This window comes from Sorex araneus, chromosome 1 (assembly GCF_027595985.1).
Source record: "Sorex araneus isolate mSorAra2 chromosome 1, mSorAra2.pri, whole genome shotgun sequence".
NCBI lineage: Eukaryota > Metazoa > Chordata > Mammalia > Eulipotyphla > Soricidae > Sorex > Sorex araneus.
Window position 1 is genome coordinate 109398052 of NC_073302.1, and position 19171 is coordinate 109417222.

Sequence of the window (19171 nt, forward strand, 5' to 3'; positions counted from 1 at the left end):
TATCTGAAATATAAACGGACATCATAACTTTTGAAAGATATGGTGTTTCAAATTTAAGGGATTAAGAACTTGAGAAAGAGATTAAAATGAACTTGGCCTTCGGCAGCTCATTAATTCTACACAGAGTTAGTCTCAAATGTCCTTCAAAAATGTATTTAAAACCTCCTACTTTAAAATATCCCTTTAAAAATATAATGTGCCAATTGAGGGACATGCTGTCCAGTATTTTCAAAAAATGACTAAAATTTAAAGTTTTACGGTTAAAATGGACAAATGGATATGCTCTAAAACATAACTCACTTGATTAGTTAATTAAGTGGGGGTGAGAGAAATTAATATGTCTGTGAAGAACATTAGAGCACAATATCATGTCTCCTCAAGATGCAATTTTGGTTCTAAGTTTTGCAGTATAAATGCAAATTTTCTCATATTAACACAGATTACCTTCAGATATTTGAATATCATAATTGATTTATTGTTTTGTGGGAAGATTAATGTAGAAATTATATGGTGAAAAGTTTGTGTAAATATTTAGTCAATATTTAGAGAACATTTCAATCGTTTTTTAATGTATGCAAAAATAATGATATGATATAAAATCGCTTGTAAATGCAACATATTTAATTATATAAAATGCAGTGACAGTTTTGAGTTCTAAAGAAAGTCATTGGTATTCATGGCAAGAGTTAGTTCAGTGAAGGACTAAACAATGTTCCTGCTCTCATACCCTACACTAGTGTTAGGTTGAGAAAAGGGACTAAATTTTAAATAAATGTCAATCAGCAGTTTTTCCATATATATCAGATTTAGCTATACAATTTGATAATCATCAAAAACATGATTGATATTTGTAAAATGGCTACATATTATAGCAACAAAATATGCTTAGTTCACCTAATTTTCTCCCTTTTTGTTGAATTTTGTATTTGGGCCCAGACCAAATAGTACTCAAGCTCTACACTTAGGTATCACTCCTGTTGAGGTTTGGAGGACCATACAAAAACATGGAACCCAGGTCAGCTGCATTCAAGGCATATATCCTAGCCTTTCTACTATCTCTGAAGTCCGCAATTAATTTGCTTTTAAAAATAACAAGTACTTTGCTTTCTCCATATCTCATCAAAATTGCTCAATTTCTCTGGCAGAAGGTGTAGTTTTTCCATTTTGTCTTCTCTGTACACTTTTTACTCTTTAGAGACCAGAGAAATCTGTAGGTAGGAAATTCTATTCTGCTAAAAAACTTTCTATGACTAAAGTTCTTCTGTTTCTCTAAAATGGCTTTTAGAAAATTTAACTGTTCTGGCATATTAGTATTATCCTGGTTTCTCAAAACAGGCATTATCCTGTTTTTTTATCAACTATTACCCTTTTTTCTCCATTTTACAATATTAAAATTGCCATTTCCTTTTAGTTTGTTTACTATATAAAGCATGATTTTCTTGACCATCACATTTGTTACATCAGTACTGGCAAACCCTTTGACCCTGGGTGGTGTGTAATTTTAGTCCAGTGAGAAAATAGTTCAATGAATTCCTCGTGTACCTTATATATATATATGTGTGTGTGTGTGTGTGTGTGTGTGTGTATGTATGCATACATGTATATATGTATATGTGTGTATGGTGTGTATATATGTGTATATGTATATATATACACACACATATATATGTGTGTGTATATATATATATATATATATATATATAGGTTGTGGGCCACACCTATCAGTGCTCAGGGCTTAGTCCTTGCTTTATGCTCAAGAATAACTCCTGATGGTGATCAGGGAGCATACAGAATACATGGGATAGAATCTGGATTATCCATATGCAAGACAAGTGTCTAGTGTACTGTACTATCTCTTTATCCCTATTTTAATATAGTTTACTTTTATAAAATGATATATCCCATCTCTGTTTATTTTGTTCCAGTAACTTTTAAAATGTATGTGAAGAGTTGAACTGAAATAATTATATTTAATTGAATAATTTGTTTCTGGTGGACTTCCCGAGTAACACACATATGATGTCTATTAAAAATGCTTTATTTGCATTATAATCCAAATTTCATTGTATATAGGACACATTTTTAGTATAATAAATAAATTAAAGCTATATGGGAAACAGCAGTATAAAATAGAATACATGCAACTTTTCAGGCCTTTTTGCTGTTTTAATTTTCTTATTGACTAATTACTTTTCATTATTTTGAGTATAAACTAATTATAGTGACAGTGTTTAAATCAATAACCTGTTTTTAGGTTAGGTCATTAATAGTATGTTATTTTAAGGCAAAAATTAACCCAAAATTAAATATATATATATGCAACCTACAAAATATCTCATATCTATTAAAACAAACCGAAACCTTTTAAGGGACCACATGGCAACTAAAAAAAATGTGGAGATGTAGGTCAGAATCAGAATTTGGAGAAAGAAAGAAGAAAGAATAGAAGCAAAAAGAAGACAAAACCAAAGAAGACGATGAATGAGAAGAAGAAGAAGAAGAAGAAGAAGAAGAAGAAGAAGAAGAAGAAGAAGAAGAAGAAGAAGAAGAAGAAGAAGAAGAAGAGGAGGAGGAGGAGGAGGAGGAGGAGGAGGAGGAGGAGGAGGAGGAGGAGGAGGAGACAGAGGTAGGAAGAAAAGTAAGGACAAAAATAAAAGGAAAAGGAGGAAGAGGAGAAGGGAAAGAAGGAAGACAGAAAAAGAAAAGGAGAAGAAGGGAAAGAAGGAAGAGACAAAAATGAATAGCAGGAGAAAAAGAAGTGTAAGAAAATGAGAAGAGGATGAGTAGAAGGAGGAAGAGAAGAATCATATATCTCTTTGCAATCTTATCTTGACAAATGAAAGTGTTGATAAATAGAATTGACTGAGTAGTGTTACCTAAGCATTGAGTATAATTCATACTGAATTAGGTTTAAAATAAATAATTTCTTGTGTTAGACTTGAGGTTTTGGAAAAAGAAGTCTACTGTTGAAGAAGTATATTTATTCACAGAGAACTTGATATAAATTATATAGAATCTAAGTCAGACTAAACAAATATAAATATGAGTATATTTAATTATTTTCTATAATAGGACAAAAATGTGTTATACTTATAGTGCCTTTCTTATTCTAATACTTCTTTTGAAGGCACAGTGTTTATTTACTAAATTGTTTCTTGTCACTTCAACAATATATTGTTAAATTCCTCTAAAGAGTTATGATTTCTTCTTAAAATTGTAAAACAGTGTTTAGGAGAGTATTTAATCTCAAGTCCTCATCCTAATCCACAGCATGAGACTTACACATTATCTGGAAGGGGATAGAATAATTTTGTCCTTCTGTTTGCTAAAATGCCAGACATTTGTAGAAAACTATAAGGCATGGCAATAAAATAAGAATACAGGTAGAAGCAAAAATTTTAGCTTCACACTTGAGACTAGAGAAACTTTGGAATAGTATTTCTCTAACTGTAAAGTGAAAGTACTAGTACATTTATACAGGATTTTTGTGAACCTTCATCATCATCATCATCATCATCATCATCATCATCATTATCATCATCATCATCATCATCCCTTTGATCACCTATTTTCTCGAGCAGTCTAAGTAGTGTCTCAATTTGTCTTAGCTCTGAGATTTTAGAAGCCTCTCTTTACTCGTTCTTCCAAATGATGCTGCGTTAGAGGCTCTTTCAGGGTCAGGAGAATGAACCCATCATTGTTACTGATTTTGGCATATGACTATGCCATGGGAAGCTTGCCAGGCTCTCCCATGTGGGCAGGAAACTCTCAGGAGCTTGCCAATTACTCCCGAGGGAGAGGGAAAACTAGGTTATAAGATATTTGAGGCCACATGCTTCCAGGAGCTTGGTTTTATAGTCTCTGGATGTTGGCATTGAAGGAATTACATGGCCTTGGTGGCAGTTTCTGAGCAAAAGAGGCCCAGTCCTGATCCAAGCAGATTTGGAAATCTCAACCCTGGGTCCCACACACCTGAGTTCCTCTGCCAATTCCTTCATGCGTGAGGCTCATTCGAATGTGTGGAGAAGGGCCTTGAGCATGGCTGTGGCTGGATTCCAGAGGTCTTTGGCTTCTGGGACTCTGCTCAGGGCGGGGAGGAAACCTCAACCCACCCCTTCAGAGGGGCCCCGGTGAAGACAGCCAGGTGTAGGGGCAAGAGACTCTGTGTTGCTCTCTTCTAGGAGCTTGGTTTTATAGTTTCTGGAGATTGGCTGTTGATGGGATTACATGGCGCTGGGGGAAAGTTTCTGGATGTGATTGCCTAGCTACTGGAAAATGGGGGATCTGGGCGGAAGAGGCCCAGTACAGATTCAAGCAGACTTGGAGTTCTCAGCCCTTTAATTCAGTCAAAAGCAAAGCAATGCGCTCATTTATTGATAACAAATTTCTCATTTAATTTCAGTACCAAATGTGAATCTTATGTCTGCTGCAGTTAGTGCTGTTTCTAAATATTAATGATTTGCATTTGCTTTTCTTCTCTGTCTTTTTCCCCCCAGATAATAAGTAGAGTGTTTAGATGAATCATTCTTAGAACACATAGAGCTGCTTACATGGCAGAATGTTTGGAAACAATAAAAAAATACATAAATTAGGTAATTCAAAGAAAATGAAATATAGAAGACACAATAGTATATTCATGTTCATGGTTTAACTTTTTTTTAGAGTATATTCCTTTCTTATTCATTCGAGTAATAAATGTGGGATTTGGTGCTAAATAATAAGATCAGGCAATTTCCTTTGGGTATGCGCTCCACGAACTCTTAATCTTCAATGCGGGAAACCTTAATTAAAAAGAAGACTATTAGCAGTTTGCAGTGTACTTAATGAGTTGGGCAACTGACATCTCAATATGAAATGGGGCAATTGCATTTAAATAGAGAAAAGAAGATGATGGGAACTTCTCATAGAGTTCACTAGAAGTCCTTATAATGTAAAGGTCTCATCTCTATTAAGATTGGATTTCTGATATCAAGTTCTCTTAATGGCTCTCTTGAATGTCAATGGGAGGTCTTAGTTCATCATTCAAAGTAATATTCCAAATTAACAGAATTGAGTTTAGTTTCTGTAAGCCTGTTCTCTACTACTTTTACTATTTGTTGGAGCATCTTTAACCTTTCTGTTTGATGCGCTAAAACTGCAAATTTTGTAAAGAAAGTTATATATCTCTTATTATGTTGTCCCAGTCTCTCTCATATAACCTGAATGTCATAAAAATTAGCTTTCATATTGTTCTTATAGACTAGATGAATTAAGTCTAAAATGAGCAGTATGCGATGTGTTATGGGTTATACTAGATAATTATATTTCTGTATTTACTTTTATATCTCTAACAGTCATTAAAAACACATGAGAAGTTATATAAGATAATCATCTAACAAAATGGGGTCATCCTGATGCCTCAATAAATGACAGTTGAACACAAATATACTAAAGCCATATTTTCCTGATTAATGGGCAATGTGAAACTTTTTCTATGTCTGAAGATTATTTCTTTTAGAATAGGTGAAATGTTTATATTGAATTCATATCAAGTTGCAAACTAACAGAACTGAACAGATTTAACATGAATAAAAAATGATTAGAATGTGAATTGATAGCCATATGCTTAAAAATATTTTCCTGGAGCCAAAGAGAGAGTACAGCACTGGGTGCTTGCCTTGCAGATGGCCAACTTGGGCTTGATACTTGACACCACATATGGTCCACCTAGGAGCACCAGAAGCACTCTCTGAGCACAGAGCCAACAGTAAGCTCTGAACATTGCTGAGTATTCTCCCCAATCTTTTCCCTTACTTTCAACATAGCCACAAGGAGCTTAAGTTTATTGGGTCACACCCATCAAAGTGCTCCCAAGTCACTCCCATTCCTATGTTTATCTGTAACCACTCCTCTGTGCTCTCTTCCCTGACCAGTTAATTCACTTTTTCTCCTAATCAGACTCTGTTAATTTGTAAGTTCGGATCTTTCTAGGACACTGAACTTGTATTGTAAGTTAATACTGCCTTTCTCCTCTCCTTATGTCTTTTGAATAGTTTACTTTAAAGCAATGTCCTTTTTGTATAGACACAAGAAGACAATTAATATTATGCTTCTGTAACTTGGAATTTAATTAGGCTTTGAATATTATTCATTCTCTGGCATCTACTTTCTCAACTTAAGCCTCAGTTGCCCTCAGTTCCTAACACCCCAAAAGTAGGGTCCTGACGAGGGACTGAAGGGACCCAGGGTAAGCTATGTGCTACCCTGGCATCGAAATGGGCCAGGCCAAAGCGACACAATTCTTAACTATAAGTTGAGAGCTTGATCATGGACAAATGTCGCCATGTTCCAAAAGTAACAATGAGACTAGGACCCTGCTAGAGATAGGAAAGATTAATCTGGACTGAGCACTGTAGTCTGAGATCGAGATGAGAACAGGAGAGCAATTTTATACACTTAATGCATCTCTTACTGTGTCCATGCAAAATGATTAGTATAATGATTGCTTATATGTTTGTTGGACAAGGAGAGGAGAACCACACTCATGGGATTGCTCCCTTGGGTGGGTCTTCCTGCTGAAAGAGAATCTGTCCTAGAAGCAGCATCCCCTGAGGGAAAGAACTTTAATCCTATTGATTGTGACCACACCTATGTGGAAGCCCCAACCCCTCATGCTTTGGGGATTTAACTAGGCTGGAAGAGTGGGCTGGGGGGTTCCAGATGGAAAGCCTGGAGAGAAGCAGAGAGAGAGACAGGAGTGAATGGGAATGAGAATGGAATAAACGTCAACTGATCAATCAACCAGCTTGGGCCTCATTTCCTCCTCTGTCTGCCCCCTGGTCTGGGCAGCCGACGTGGAGAGCCTCTGGGGCTCTCGTCTGGCTGCCCCCCAGGCAGAAGCTTTTTACAAAGCAAGGCTCACAGAAATAGTATATTGAAGTCTATGTAGGTAAATAGAAAAAATTAGAGTGAAAGTCATAATTCTATAAATATATGGATGTGATGATTCCTGTGGGTCTTTCATAAATATTTCAATTTCCAGGGAAAAAGAAAAAAACCTCTGCGCATTCTGCTCTGCCACTGCTATCTTTACAATTCAATATTCAGTCATGTATGCTTCTTTAGAAAAAAAACTAGGATGAAATTTTTATTATATTGACGTAATGGGAAAATAAATGCAATAAGTTGTGAAGTTTCTCATATTTATCATATAGCCAGTCTTTTCTTGTGATCAATTGTTTCCTAGTAATTGTCATACATGCTTACATGAAATTTGAGGGAAAAAATAATCACATGTACTGGTGTTTTTTTCACTTCTACTCATATTTATCTTACAGAAATGGAAATTGAATAATTAGCCATATCTATTATGCTACTATGTTCTAAAGCTTTTATTTGGGTGCAACTGACAAAGTCGTATATACTTAACATATACTACTTCAACATGTTGACATATAAAAACCATATCAAAAATTACAGGTGTTGAATAGTTAGCACATCCATCCCTCACGTGTTCACTTTCACTGAGGGTATGCTTAAGATCAATCATTTAAAATTTTAATATGTGTATGTTAATGTATGTACATGATGCATAAAGTTTTATATACATATATATATTTAAATGGACTGGAGCAATAGCACAGTGTGTAGGGCGTTTGCCTTGCATGCAGCCAACCCAGGTTCAATTCCTCCGTCCCTCTTGGAGAGGCCGGCAAGCTACCGCGAGTATCCTGTCTGCATGGCAGATCCTGGCATGCTACCCAGGTCATATTTCATGTGCCAAGAACAGTAACAACAAGTCTCACAATAGAGATGTTATTGGTGCGCACTCGAGCAAATCGATGAACAGTGGGACAACAGTGCTACATATATATTTAAATATGTATGTTATATATACACATGATGTGTTATGTTTTATATATATGTATATATATATATAAATACTGACTGTTGTGTCTCAGATGTATATTAGCATCCTAAGCTTTTTTCTTGTACATCTGAAGACATAGTCTGATGTCTATGCCCCAACTAGCCGCATCTCACTTTCTTGCACCTGGTATGATTTTTTTCAGACTGACACACATACAATATCAAACTACCAACATTTCCTGTTTCTACATGTCTTTTGCCAAGATTTATTTGCTTGTGTTGGATATATTTCTGCTTTTCTTTTCTACTTATTTGGCTCCATTAACTGACTATTCTATTGGACTCAGTTGCAAAAGCAGTTAACATGAGTCCTCACGGTCAGTATATTAAGCTTAGTCCATAGGAGTTTCATCTGTTCTATCCGTATGCTGTGTGTGGACTGAGGACAGTCCTGACATGAATTATTCAACTGACCACATTTGCCACTCCCTCTCAGATATTATTTATTCAATTTTTTACCCTGCATTCTTGGTCCCCAAAAGATTTTACTTATTTTGTCTGTCTTTGGGTCACGAGTAGTGGTTCTCAGAACTTACTCCTGGCTTTGCACTCAGGGGTCATTATTTAATGGCACTTGGGAACCACATGGGGGTGAAAGCTGGGCCAAACAGGTGACAAGGTGAATGTGTTAGTAGCTGTACTATTACTTTAACCCCAAGATTTTACCTTATTCTCTCTGGCTAAGAGTAAAAAATGCGCATCAAAAGAAAACAATAAGAAATTTTATGATGCAAGAGGCATTATTATTTAAGTCACTGTCATCCCATTGCTCATCGATTTGTTCGAACGGGCACCAGTAACGTCTCTCATTGAGAGACTTATTGTTACTGTTTTTGGCATATCCAGTATGCACGGGTAGCTTGCCAGGCTCTGCTGCGTGGGCTCCATACTCTCAGTAGCTTGCCAGGCTCTCCGAGAGGGGCAGAGGAATCGAACTCGGGTCGGCCGAGTGAAAGGCAAACGCCCAAACACTGTGTAATCGCTCCAGCCCATCATTTAAATACCCACTTAAATTAACTGTACAGTCTTTTGGATTTATTCTAGAGAACAACATATTACAATTTAAGTGAACATCTCTGAAATAATTAAGAATGATCTATTCCAGGTGAATATGATTCCATGTTCTATTGTTTTAAAGATCCCCCTAAAAACAGCCTACATAGAATTCTAAATTTGTCTGTGGGTGCAATATTTAACCCGTTCGATGCAATTTCTCTGAAAGCTGCTCCCTAAAAATTACTTTGAAATAAATAACAGAAAAATATCTCCTATATTTATCACTATTTCATTTGGTCCCTTTGGGAGATTCTAGAAAGTTATGTTTTTATTTTGTTATCACTATTTACATTGAGCATGACTGAAACAAACAAACAAAACAAAACAAATCACACAGACAAAACAACAATAGCTCCTTCCTTGAGAATTTCTAATTTAAGTTGGTCTTGTTCTTTACTTGCGTTGAGAACATTTGATGAATACATCAGTAGACAGCTTCAACTTGTGTATGGAAAAGAAGGGGTGGGGAACGTTACTGTCCCTCCAACATCAAAAGGGCTTCTTAACTTTAGTAAATCTAAATAAGAGATATTTATGTTTCAGTCAATTCTGGAAAAAACATAGGAGTCAAAATATTTTCTTTAGGATTTTCATAAAGGCATAAGACTATTGAATAAAGAGAAATGAACATTTACACTTATGAATGACTGTTAAAATTTTAACTTAAATAATTATGTAAACTTATATAAAAATACTTCCATACACACTTTAATTGTGTCAAGTTACTGATATTTTGATGGCATAATAGTTATTTGAATTTTGAGATCTGGGTTTCTCTGTAGCATTGGCAATGTGACTAAAAAATTTCACCTACAAAAAGTGAACATATTGGAAGCTTTCAGAATTTATTGTGGGAGGCAAAAAAATTAAAAAAAAATAATCCTTGAACTCCTAAAGTTATGTTTTTTGAAGTTTCAGAGTTTTCAAAATTTTTCTATAATTGCATTTTAGCAGACTATCATTAGGAAGAATCTATTTTTTAAATGATGCAAATATAAAATTATTGATAGTTAGCCACTAGGTAGCACTGTAGCACTGTCATCCCATTGTTCATCGAGTGGGCACCAGTATCATCTCCATTGTGAGACTTACTGTTACTGTTTTTGGCATATCGAATACGCCACGGGTAGCTTGCCAGGCTCTCCCGTGCTATAGCTCCAGTACTACTAGGTAAATCATGGATTTTTTTGCTTTATGGCAAAAACACTGAGAAGTGGGGTGAGCAAACATTTATTTCTCAAATAAAGAGCTGTTATAGGCTGGTAGACAACATACTTTGGACTGATAACATACTTTGCATGCAGGTAGTCTGGGTAACAATTCCAGCACTGTGGACTCCCTCAGGACCCCTGCGGATGATACCAGGAACAGAGCTGGAAGTAGCGCCTGAACACCTTTGTGTGTGGTAAAGAGAAGCAAGTATATAATTACAAAGCAGTTATATCCAGTTACTCAAGACAGAACCCAGTTCTCACACAGGTAACATTAGTTTTTACCTGTTAAGACAAAGTCTGGGATCAATATTTAGTCTGTTTCATTAGGTCAAGGAATATTTTGACTGAGTAGCTGAACTTGGTTGCTCAGCAGAGTGCTTCCCATCGTTTAAAAATATTATATGGAAAATTTGACTGACCCAACTCCAGACTATTATTTTCTTGATGGATCTCTCAATTTTTTCTAATTTTCCTCTGTGGATATTTTTCAATGATATGAAATCCATTCCTTCTAATAATCTTACACAATTGTATTTGAAAAGATACATTTCTAACATTGTCCCTGTTCTTAAAGTCATTAATTCACACAGCTCTGCTCATTTTTTGAATTTTGAAAGTGAAATAGAGCCCAGAGGTGGTTTCCATCAGATTACTAAAAGGCAATAGGCTGGTTGGGCTCTCATAACTTTGAAAGCTTCCATACCTAATGATTTGTTAATTCTCTTAAAAAAATCTTTTGCTAGAAGTTGCTCTTAAAATCAGCATTGCGTAAAATTTAGGTGTCTGACTGCTCTCTGCAGGGAACTCCTTTAATTTGGTGAAGGTTCTCAAATTTAAATCCAGCCATCATGAAAGTACTACAATTTAGTCCAGGTAGAAATATAATTTTTCAGTCCTTGATTTTTCATTTACATTATCATTTTCTATTCCCAATTGCAAATACTTGATTGATAGTAATATGAACTCATCCAAATACCTCTGCACTTCATGTTTTTGATGTCTTTCTTTCACCTACTTTAATATGTCATATCACTTTTCATAGCGCCATTCTTTGAAGGAAATATCATGTTCAAAAAATAACTCAATATGGTGGTCCGGTAAGAAAAAAAATGCTAGTATTTCTGCAATAGACATTGTTCAGTGTAGCCAACATGGACCTCTGAACTAATAAACAACGTGAATAATTGCTTATCAATGATGCAGTAGTATTGGGTTCTGCTAATGGCAAGTAGAACACTAGGCAGTAACTATAGCAAAATCAGTTCTGATAAGTGGAAGTCCAGGATTGTATTGATGCTTGACATTCGTCCTTGTAGTACTGTTACTTTACTTATTATCACCTTATTTGTTTACCTAGCTATTTGTGTATTGAGTAATAATAAGAAACACCGAGGAAAGAAATTCTATTGATATTTCACAACAGGTCTTTATATTTATTTGATTATCCATTACTATGCGACACAAGTAATCTTTGTATTATTTGCCTATATACAGTAATATATGCTTACACCAAAATTTCACTCTTGGCAATATTCAATCATCTGCCTTTCAAGCAATGTTTATTTGTACAAAGCAATGACTGTAGTGTATATATGGTGGTATTTCTTATCATTGTCATTTTATTTATTTATTTATTTTGCAGGGTGGAGTTAAGTGTTATTGATTGTAAACAACAAGGTGGGTCTCCCTAATTTCCTCCACATCTTCAGGGGGGTTGGGATGGAAACCCGAAGTCAGGAGATTCTTTATATGTTGCAGGAGTGGGAGAGGTAATCTCCAGCACCTGCAGCCTCTCTTTTCCCCTTCGTGGTCTCCCTGAGGCTGGTAGTCCTGGGGGGCCCTTATTCCTTAGAGGCCATGAGGTCCATGAGGTTCACCACCTTACAGCTATACACCTTATAGCTGTAGTCAAACTCATTGTTGTACCAGGAGTTGAGCTTGACCAAGCAGCTGTTGAGGGCAACACCAGCCCCAGCATGGAAGGTGCAGGAGTGGGTGTCACTGTTCAAGCAGCAAGAGATAATTTTGTCCTAGGTGTGGCCCAGAATACCCTAGAGGGTTCACCCCCAGGCCTGTTCACCCCTTTCTTGATGACGTTGTACTTGGCAGCTCTCTCCAGGAGGACAGGCCAGATCCACGATGGACACCTGTGATGCAGGTGAATTTTGAGTACAGCTCCTGGGTGACCTTGCCCACAGTCTTGGCACTGTCGTCGGGTGCAGGGATGATGTTCTGAGCTGCCTATCGGATGTCACTGCAGAGTTTCCCAGAGAAGCTGTCCACGGTCCTCTGGGTGTGAGCGATGGCCTGGACTGTGGTCCTGAACTCCTTCGCGATGCCGAAGTTGACATTGATGACCGTGGCCAGGGGCGCCAAGTATTCTGTGGTGCAGGAGGAGTAGCTGACCTTTTGGAGGGCATTTTCTTACATCTCCAGGTGTATGCCCATCACAAATATGGGGGCATGCGTAGAGGCGGCAGAGATGATGACCCTTTTGGCAATCCCCTTCAAGTGGCCGTCACCTTTCTCCATGGGAATGATGACCCCAGTGGACTCCACAGCCTGTTCAGCACCGGCCTCGCCCCCTTTGCTGTTGGCGATGGCGCTCCTGGAGGATGAAGAGGGGCTTCTGGGGATTACGCGCCGTCCATTCTCAGCCTTGACTACGCCACTGACCTCACGGTGGGTGGAAGCACACGGGGACATGGAGACTGCGGATTTGAGGTCAATGAAGGGGTCATTAACGGCCACAATTTTGCTAGAGTTAAAGGGAGTTCAGGTCATCAGGTGGGTTAAAATGGCCAATGTGACCAATTCTGTTTTTTAAAAACAAAAGGGAGAGTTGGGTCCACTGCTTGCTGTCCTTTCACTCAGAGGATGTTTCTTCACTCTCACTCTTTTTGTTTTGTTCTTTTGGGCCGGACTGGAGCCACAACATAGCAGGTAGGGTGTTTGCTTTGCACGTGGCTGACTTGGGTTTGATTCATCCGTCCCTCTCAGAGAGTCTGGCAAGCTACCAAGAGTATCCTGCCTGCATGGCAGAGCCTGGAAAGCTGTCTGTGGCATATTCTGTATGCCAAAAACAGTAACGACAAGTCTCACAATGGAGAAAACAATGGTGCCTGCTCGAGCAAATTGATGAACAGCACAAGGACAGTGCAACAGATCTTTTGGGCCACATCATGCAGTCTCGGGGTTTCTTCCTGGCTCTGCACTCCTTCCCGGTGGCCAGAGGGGAACATATTGGGTGCCAGGTATCTAATCCGGGTCTATGGCATTGCAAATCAAGTGGCCACCCCACTGTACTATCTCTCAAGGCCTGCTTTACTGTTACTCTCTCAGATGGACCTGAAAGCAATGCTCCAGTTGTTCCCTTTAGACTGAAGGCAGCATTTCATAGAGAATCATTGGTAACTTCTATCCTATTTTAATTCCCCTCTGTCAACTGGCCACAGAGAACTTCCTTTGAGCCCAGAGTTTTGGGTCGGTACTTCACCTGTGATGTAACAGCAGTAGGGCATCATGATAATTTGGGATATGCATTGCTTCTACAATTTGGACATGCAGTCTAGTGTTGGACATTCCACATCCTTTTGATGATGAAGTATTGCTTTACATATCCTTTTCACAGCTTCGAGATTTAGAGTATACACATTTCATGGCAGGCAGAGCTTGTGTGGTAAACCTTTTGGCCCATAACAAAGTATTCTTATCTCTCTAAGTAATAGTAATAAGCACAGAAATCTTTCTCAAAATGGGAGCAATTGGTGATCAAAGAAGCAAGTCTTTCTCCACAATTTTTTTAGTCTGTGCAGTGACTCAACTGAGTGTAGCCTTTCTAAGACTTCAAACTATGTTGCTATCTGCCACAAACTTTGAGCACCATCAGCCGATGACAAGGTACACTTGATTAATTTGCAATATGATAACTCCGTATCTATTAAGATACGGAGGAAACTTATTGCTTTGAGTTTGCAAGGCAGTCTAGTTCTCTCTCGGTGCTCCATCTTCCACGTTTTACTTTTTCTCCCCTAAGATCTAGAAGACTTTTATCTTAGTCATTACATGATTAAGTAGCAAAATCCAATGCAGTGTATGTTGCATAAAAGTCCAACTAGGGCTTTGTATACTACTAGTAAATAAGTGTGGTCTATTTTATTTTGTGAAATAGAATATGAGCTTGATCTTGGTTGGCTAAATCATGATGTATGGTTAGAGAATTAGAAACAATGGAAAGGTGTATCACTAGCCTTCATCTTCAAAGGAAAATGATTCTGATAGAAATTATTGACAAAGATGGAGAAAATACAAAAACAGCTGCAAAGACTGTGTAGGCTTTTAAAATGTTTTTTTTTTGCTCATATAAAGAAAATCCAGGGAATATCTGCAATAGGAGGTGACATTTCAGGTTAAATGTATAACAATTCACTTTGTTTTCTAGTATACTTCTGTTCTGAACGCCATCTGGTTGAGTTCGATGAGGATGAGCGAATCTCAGCAGACATTGCTAGGTCCTTGATAGTGACACTAATCTCTGCATACTTCGTCAAATCTAGTGTTGACCTTGGCTTCCAACTTGTGCCTATAAATCTGGTTGTAATGTTTACTAGACACTCATTTTTATCTCTATCAGAATATTCTTTGTTTCACTATCTGTGAAATCAGTATTTGAGAATCTTGTAAGGTGGTGAGAAGGTCTCTTATACTTATGCATCCTGATACTGGAGAAATATGCACATCATAGGTTTAAGAGCTATGGGAGCAACTGAGACTGACCTGAACTAAAAAATGCACTGGGTAGTTGATATTTATAAGGTCTTTTATTCTGACGGTGGATCATATTGACATTTTGATGTGTTTTAAACCATTGCCCATTAGTCTCCGAAAATGCTGGTTATTTACCTTTCCCTAGTTCATAGTCTGATAAGTGTCTATAGATTCCCTGGGGGGAAACTAGGAAAGAATACTTAAAGGAAAAAGTTAGCTGTGTATTAGAGTCCTTCATCAAGTGAACCTCACATTTAATTTAAGAAGTTCTGGGTCGATAAATTGGCTCTGGTTTGAGAATGGAATGGCTGGTTATGAATCTCCCTGTTTTATCATTCTAGTTAGACATCTATTCATTTGACCTCGAACTCTTCCACTTATATAGCGGTAGTATTAATAGTATACTAGGCATCTATTTCACTTTTAGGAACATCACACTCAACTGGCCAAAACAATCCATCTCTATCGCAATCTATTAGATTATGCTGGTTGCTGCCTTCACTTCATGTCCATTACAGTAACCTTATTCATATTGTCTTCAGCAATTTAGTGATGTCATTTGGACCCTGTAACCCTGAGCACCCATTATTTCCATTTCCACTGCATTTAAGGATTGTGCTTGTTGGTAAAATTTTCTCTGAAATATTTTACATGCTAAAAGCAATAACCATAAAGGTCCTTAAGGAAGTTATGCCACCCCTCAGGATTCTACTTTTAATGACTATTAAAATTGTTTTTAATCAAGTAAAATAGTTTTATTAAAAGAAATTTTAATAGATAAATACTAGAGGAGGGCAGGGAGAGAGCAAAAGAGAACTAGGGCAAGAGCAAGAGACAGAGAGAAAGAGACCTATTAAAAATAAAAATGAAAGACCTGTTAGCAATAAAAACACAGTCTTCTCAGGTGGTGGTGGGGAAATCTTGTTTTTGTTTTCTGTCCTTTTTAACTTCTGGGTATATGAGAATATTTTACATAATAAATGCTATCTAGAGTTATAATTTCACTAAATCTTATATACCTTTCTCTATAAAATATCAAAATCATTTTGACATTTCAGCTGCATAGATTAGATATATTTGGGTTTATTTCTTTCAACCAATTAAATATCCAGAATCTCTTTGTTGAAGCCCATCAATACTTAAGCCTAATAATCTATACTCCTACTAATATGATCTCACAGCTTTGCATTCATTGACACATATACTCACCAGATTTCTATCTCCATAATTAAGTGAAACTATGGACTTGTGAGGTGACCCTTTTCAATTTACTGCTTGGGGGTCTGCCATACCTTTAGTCTATTTAATATCTACAAACAAAGAAGGGTGGTAAGATAGAAAAAAATTATCAGTATCTGAATTAACAGAAAAATACTTTTTTTTTCTCTTTGGGTCACACCTGGCGATGGACAAGGGTGCTCAGGGGACCATGCGGGATACTGGGAATTGAAGCTGGGTTTGCCACGTGCAAGGCAAATCCGCTACCCACTGTGCTATTGTTCCAGCCCTGAAAGGAAAATACTTTAATGGCAGCTGTTACACATGTTTTAGTTAAAGGTTGACTAATTTCATTAAGCCTATTCTTCTCCTTTGAAGACAAAGACTAATATTAAAAGATGCTTACATCAGATTTAAGTGGGATCTTTCATTAAGTACAACTTTCACACATTAGGGCCTGACACCTTTATAATCAATGCATTGATTATGACATAACTGTGTGAACTCAGTTTGTATTGCAATTTTCTTACTCTCTGAGTGGGATTAGCTCAAAATTGAAGGGAAATATCTCTTTGTGCATTAATAGATGCTAAATGAATTTTCTATAGTCTAAGTTTAGAATTTGGAGTCCTGAACTCTTTGTTTTCTTTCTCCATATTCTTTAGCATTGGTTACCCATGTTAAGCAAATTTGATTTGTGTAGAATATCTAAGATTGTGATTGAATAGTCATCCAGAGCCCCAGTTTGGGGGGACACACATTGCAGTGATCAGAGATTAACCCTGGCTCTTTGTACAGGAGAACTCATGTGATGTCAGGGGTTTATCTAGCATTCACTGTGTAAAAGGCATGTGACTTAACCTTTATACTCAGCAGCATCAGATCTTATTTATATGGATATTTGGTTAGAAGTACCCAATATTAATGGTCTGTGTATCTCTATTGCCTTGACTCGCTAAACCAGTAACTGTAGCACTGTACTGTACCAAATCCACATTGTTCCTGGATTTGCTCAAGCGGGCACCAGTAACGTCTCAATTGTGAGACTTGTTATTACTGTTTTTGGCGTATCAAATATGCCATGGGTAGCTTGCCAGACTCTGCTATGTGAGTGGGATACTCTTGGTAGCTTGGCGGGCTCTCCAAGAGGGATGGAGGAATCCAACCCAGGATGCCTGTGTGCAAGGCAAATGCCCTACCTGCTGTACTATTACTCTGGTCAAATAACAAAATTTTTATATCTGTGGATCAGACAAGATCATAGAACCTATCTGAAAAATCAGGAACTACTTGAAGAAACTCCTTTTTAAGATTTTCCTTCTCTAGAACCACTTCCGCTTCCAAACTCTGCATCAGTTCAATTGCCACCAGAGAAGCACAATCAATGAACACAGATGGGATGAGCCTCTTTTAAATGAATTAAAGAGTCTTCAGGGTGGGGTGGTCTTATACAGGAACTTTATTTCATAGAATATTTTTCCAGTCAGATGTTGGTGCTTTCAAGTCCACAGTGAGACCATCAGGGCAGGGAGGAGAGGCTAGAACTCATAGGTGTTGATAGAGCTTCAGTTCAAAGATGAAAACACATATTCCTTTCAGTAAATATTCTTTATGCTTTTATTCCAGGTGCATCAGGGTGAATAAAATTATCTATAATAGTATTCTTCAAACCAGCGATTTATGACCGGTATTTGATTCCTCCATCCCTGTCGGAAGTGCCCAGTAAGCTACCGAGAGTATCCTTGCCAGAACCTGGCAAGCTACCTGTGGCTTATTCAATATGCCAAAAACAGTAGCAACAAGTCTCACAATGGAGACATTACTGGTGCCCTCTAGAGAAAATTGATAAACAGTGGGACGACAGTGCTACTATACAATTTAATCTATAAGAATATCTTCATAGAAACCCCTGCCTCAACATTTAAATCAATGAAGACTAGCAAAGTTGATACATCAAAAGGCCACATTTGTCAAGGTCTCATGGGAATTTTCTGAGGCCAAAATACCTCAACATAAAAACAGAGAGGCAATCTAAGTGGTAGAGCACATGTTTAGCATGAGCAAGGCACTAAGTGTTGTCCCCAAAACGATGTTGACCCTGAATAACTGGTGTCACCTGGTCTCATGTGTTCAGTACTCCATGTACTTCTGGGATGATTTAAATATTTCAAGGATATCAGAGGCCTATTGAGTTCTTCTGGAGGTTTCCTCTATTTGAGATGTTCCTGAATAGGACTGGATAGTAGAGTGTGTTGGGCATTTGCCTTGCACATGTCTGACACAAGTTCGATTCCCAGCACACCATATGGTCTCCCAAGCAGAACCAGGGGTGACCCCTGAGCACAGAGCCAGGAATAGGGTCTACTGGTGTGACCTCAAAATAAAACTAAATAAATAATATGTGAACTGTGCCAAACACTCAAAAATGTCTGATATGTTTCCAGTGCTCTAAAAGTTATTATACTCTCGTTGAATTTCTCTGTCTGTAAGCAAAATGCAGCATTTATTTCATATCGAGTGTGGACATTGAGCATCTCATTTCTACTGAAAAAGGATTAGTCATGGCAGCTGTGTGTCTATTTGCAGGGGTTCAACCTGACAACTCTGAGGAGTTTGACTAGTCTCACCTGCACATGTAGATATTCTGTGTTCAAGGAAGCAGACATGTTGGCATAAAAAGGTCAGAAGGTTAATTGGCAACTTTGGCATTTCTCTAGTAAAAGTTCTTTGACTTGCAAATAAGTAGAGGAATGAGAAGCCAAATATAAATGGAGAACAGGTTATATTGGTAGATGTTTTTAATAAGCAAAAGCAGTGGAGCTTAAAACAATGGCAGGGAGCTCTCACACCATTAAAGAATCTCCGGAGTTTGTATAGAGATCCTTCGAAACATGACATTATATAAAATATAGGTGGTCTCAGTAGCATAATTTTCTCAATGCTTTGTCCATAAAGATATTCAATATATGGAAAAAATGAATAAAATTCATATTTGATCATAAGGATCC

The 19171-nt window shown here is 37.5% G+C and overlaps 1 pseudogene; it reads right to left on the reverse strand.

Annotated features, from left to right (window-relative positions):
* Window positions 1-12254: 12254 nt before the first annotated feature.
* Window positions 12255-18829, reverse strand: LOC101551738 (glyceraldehyde-3-phosphate dehydrogenase-like; annotated as a pseudogene).
* Window positions 18830-19171: the final 342 nt, after the last annotated feature.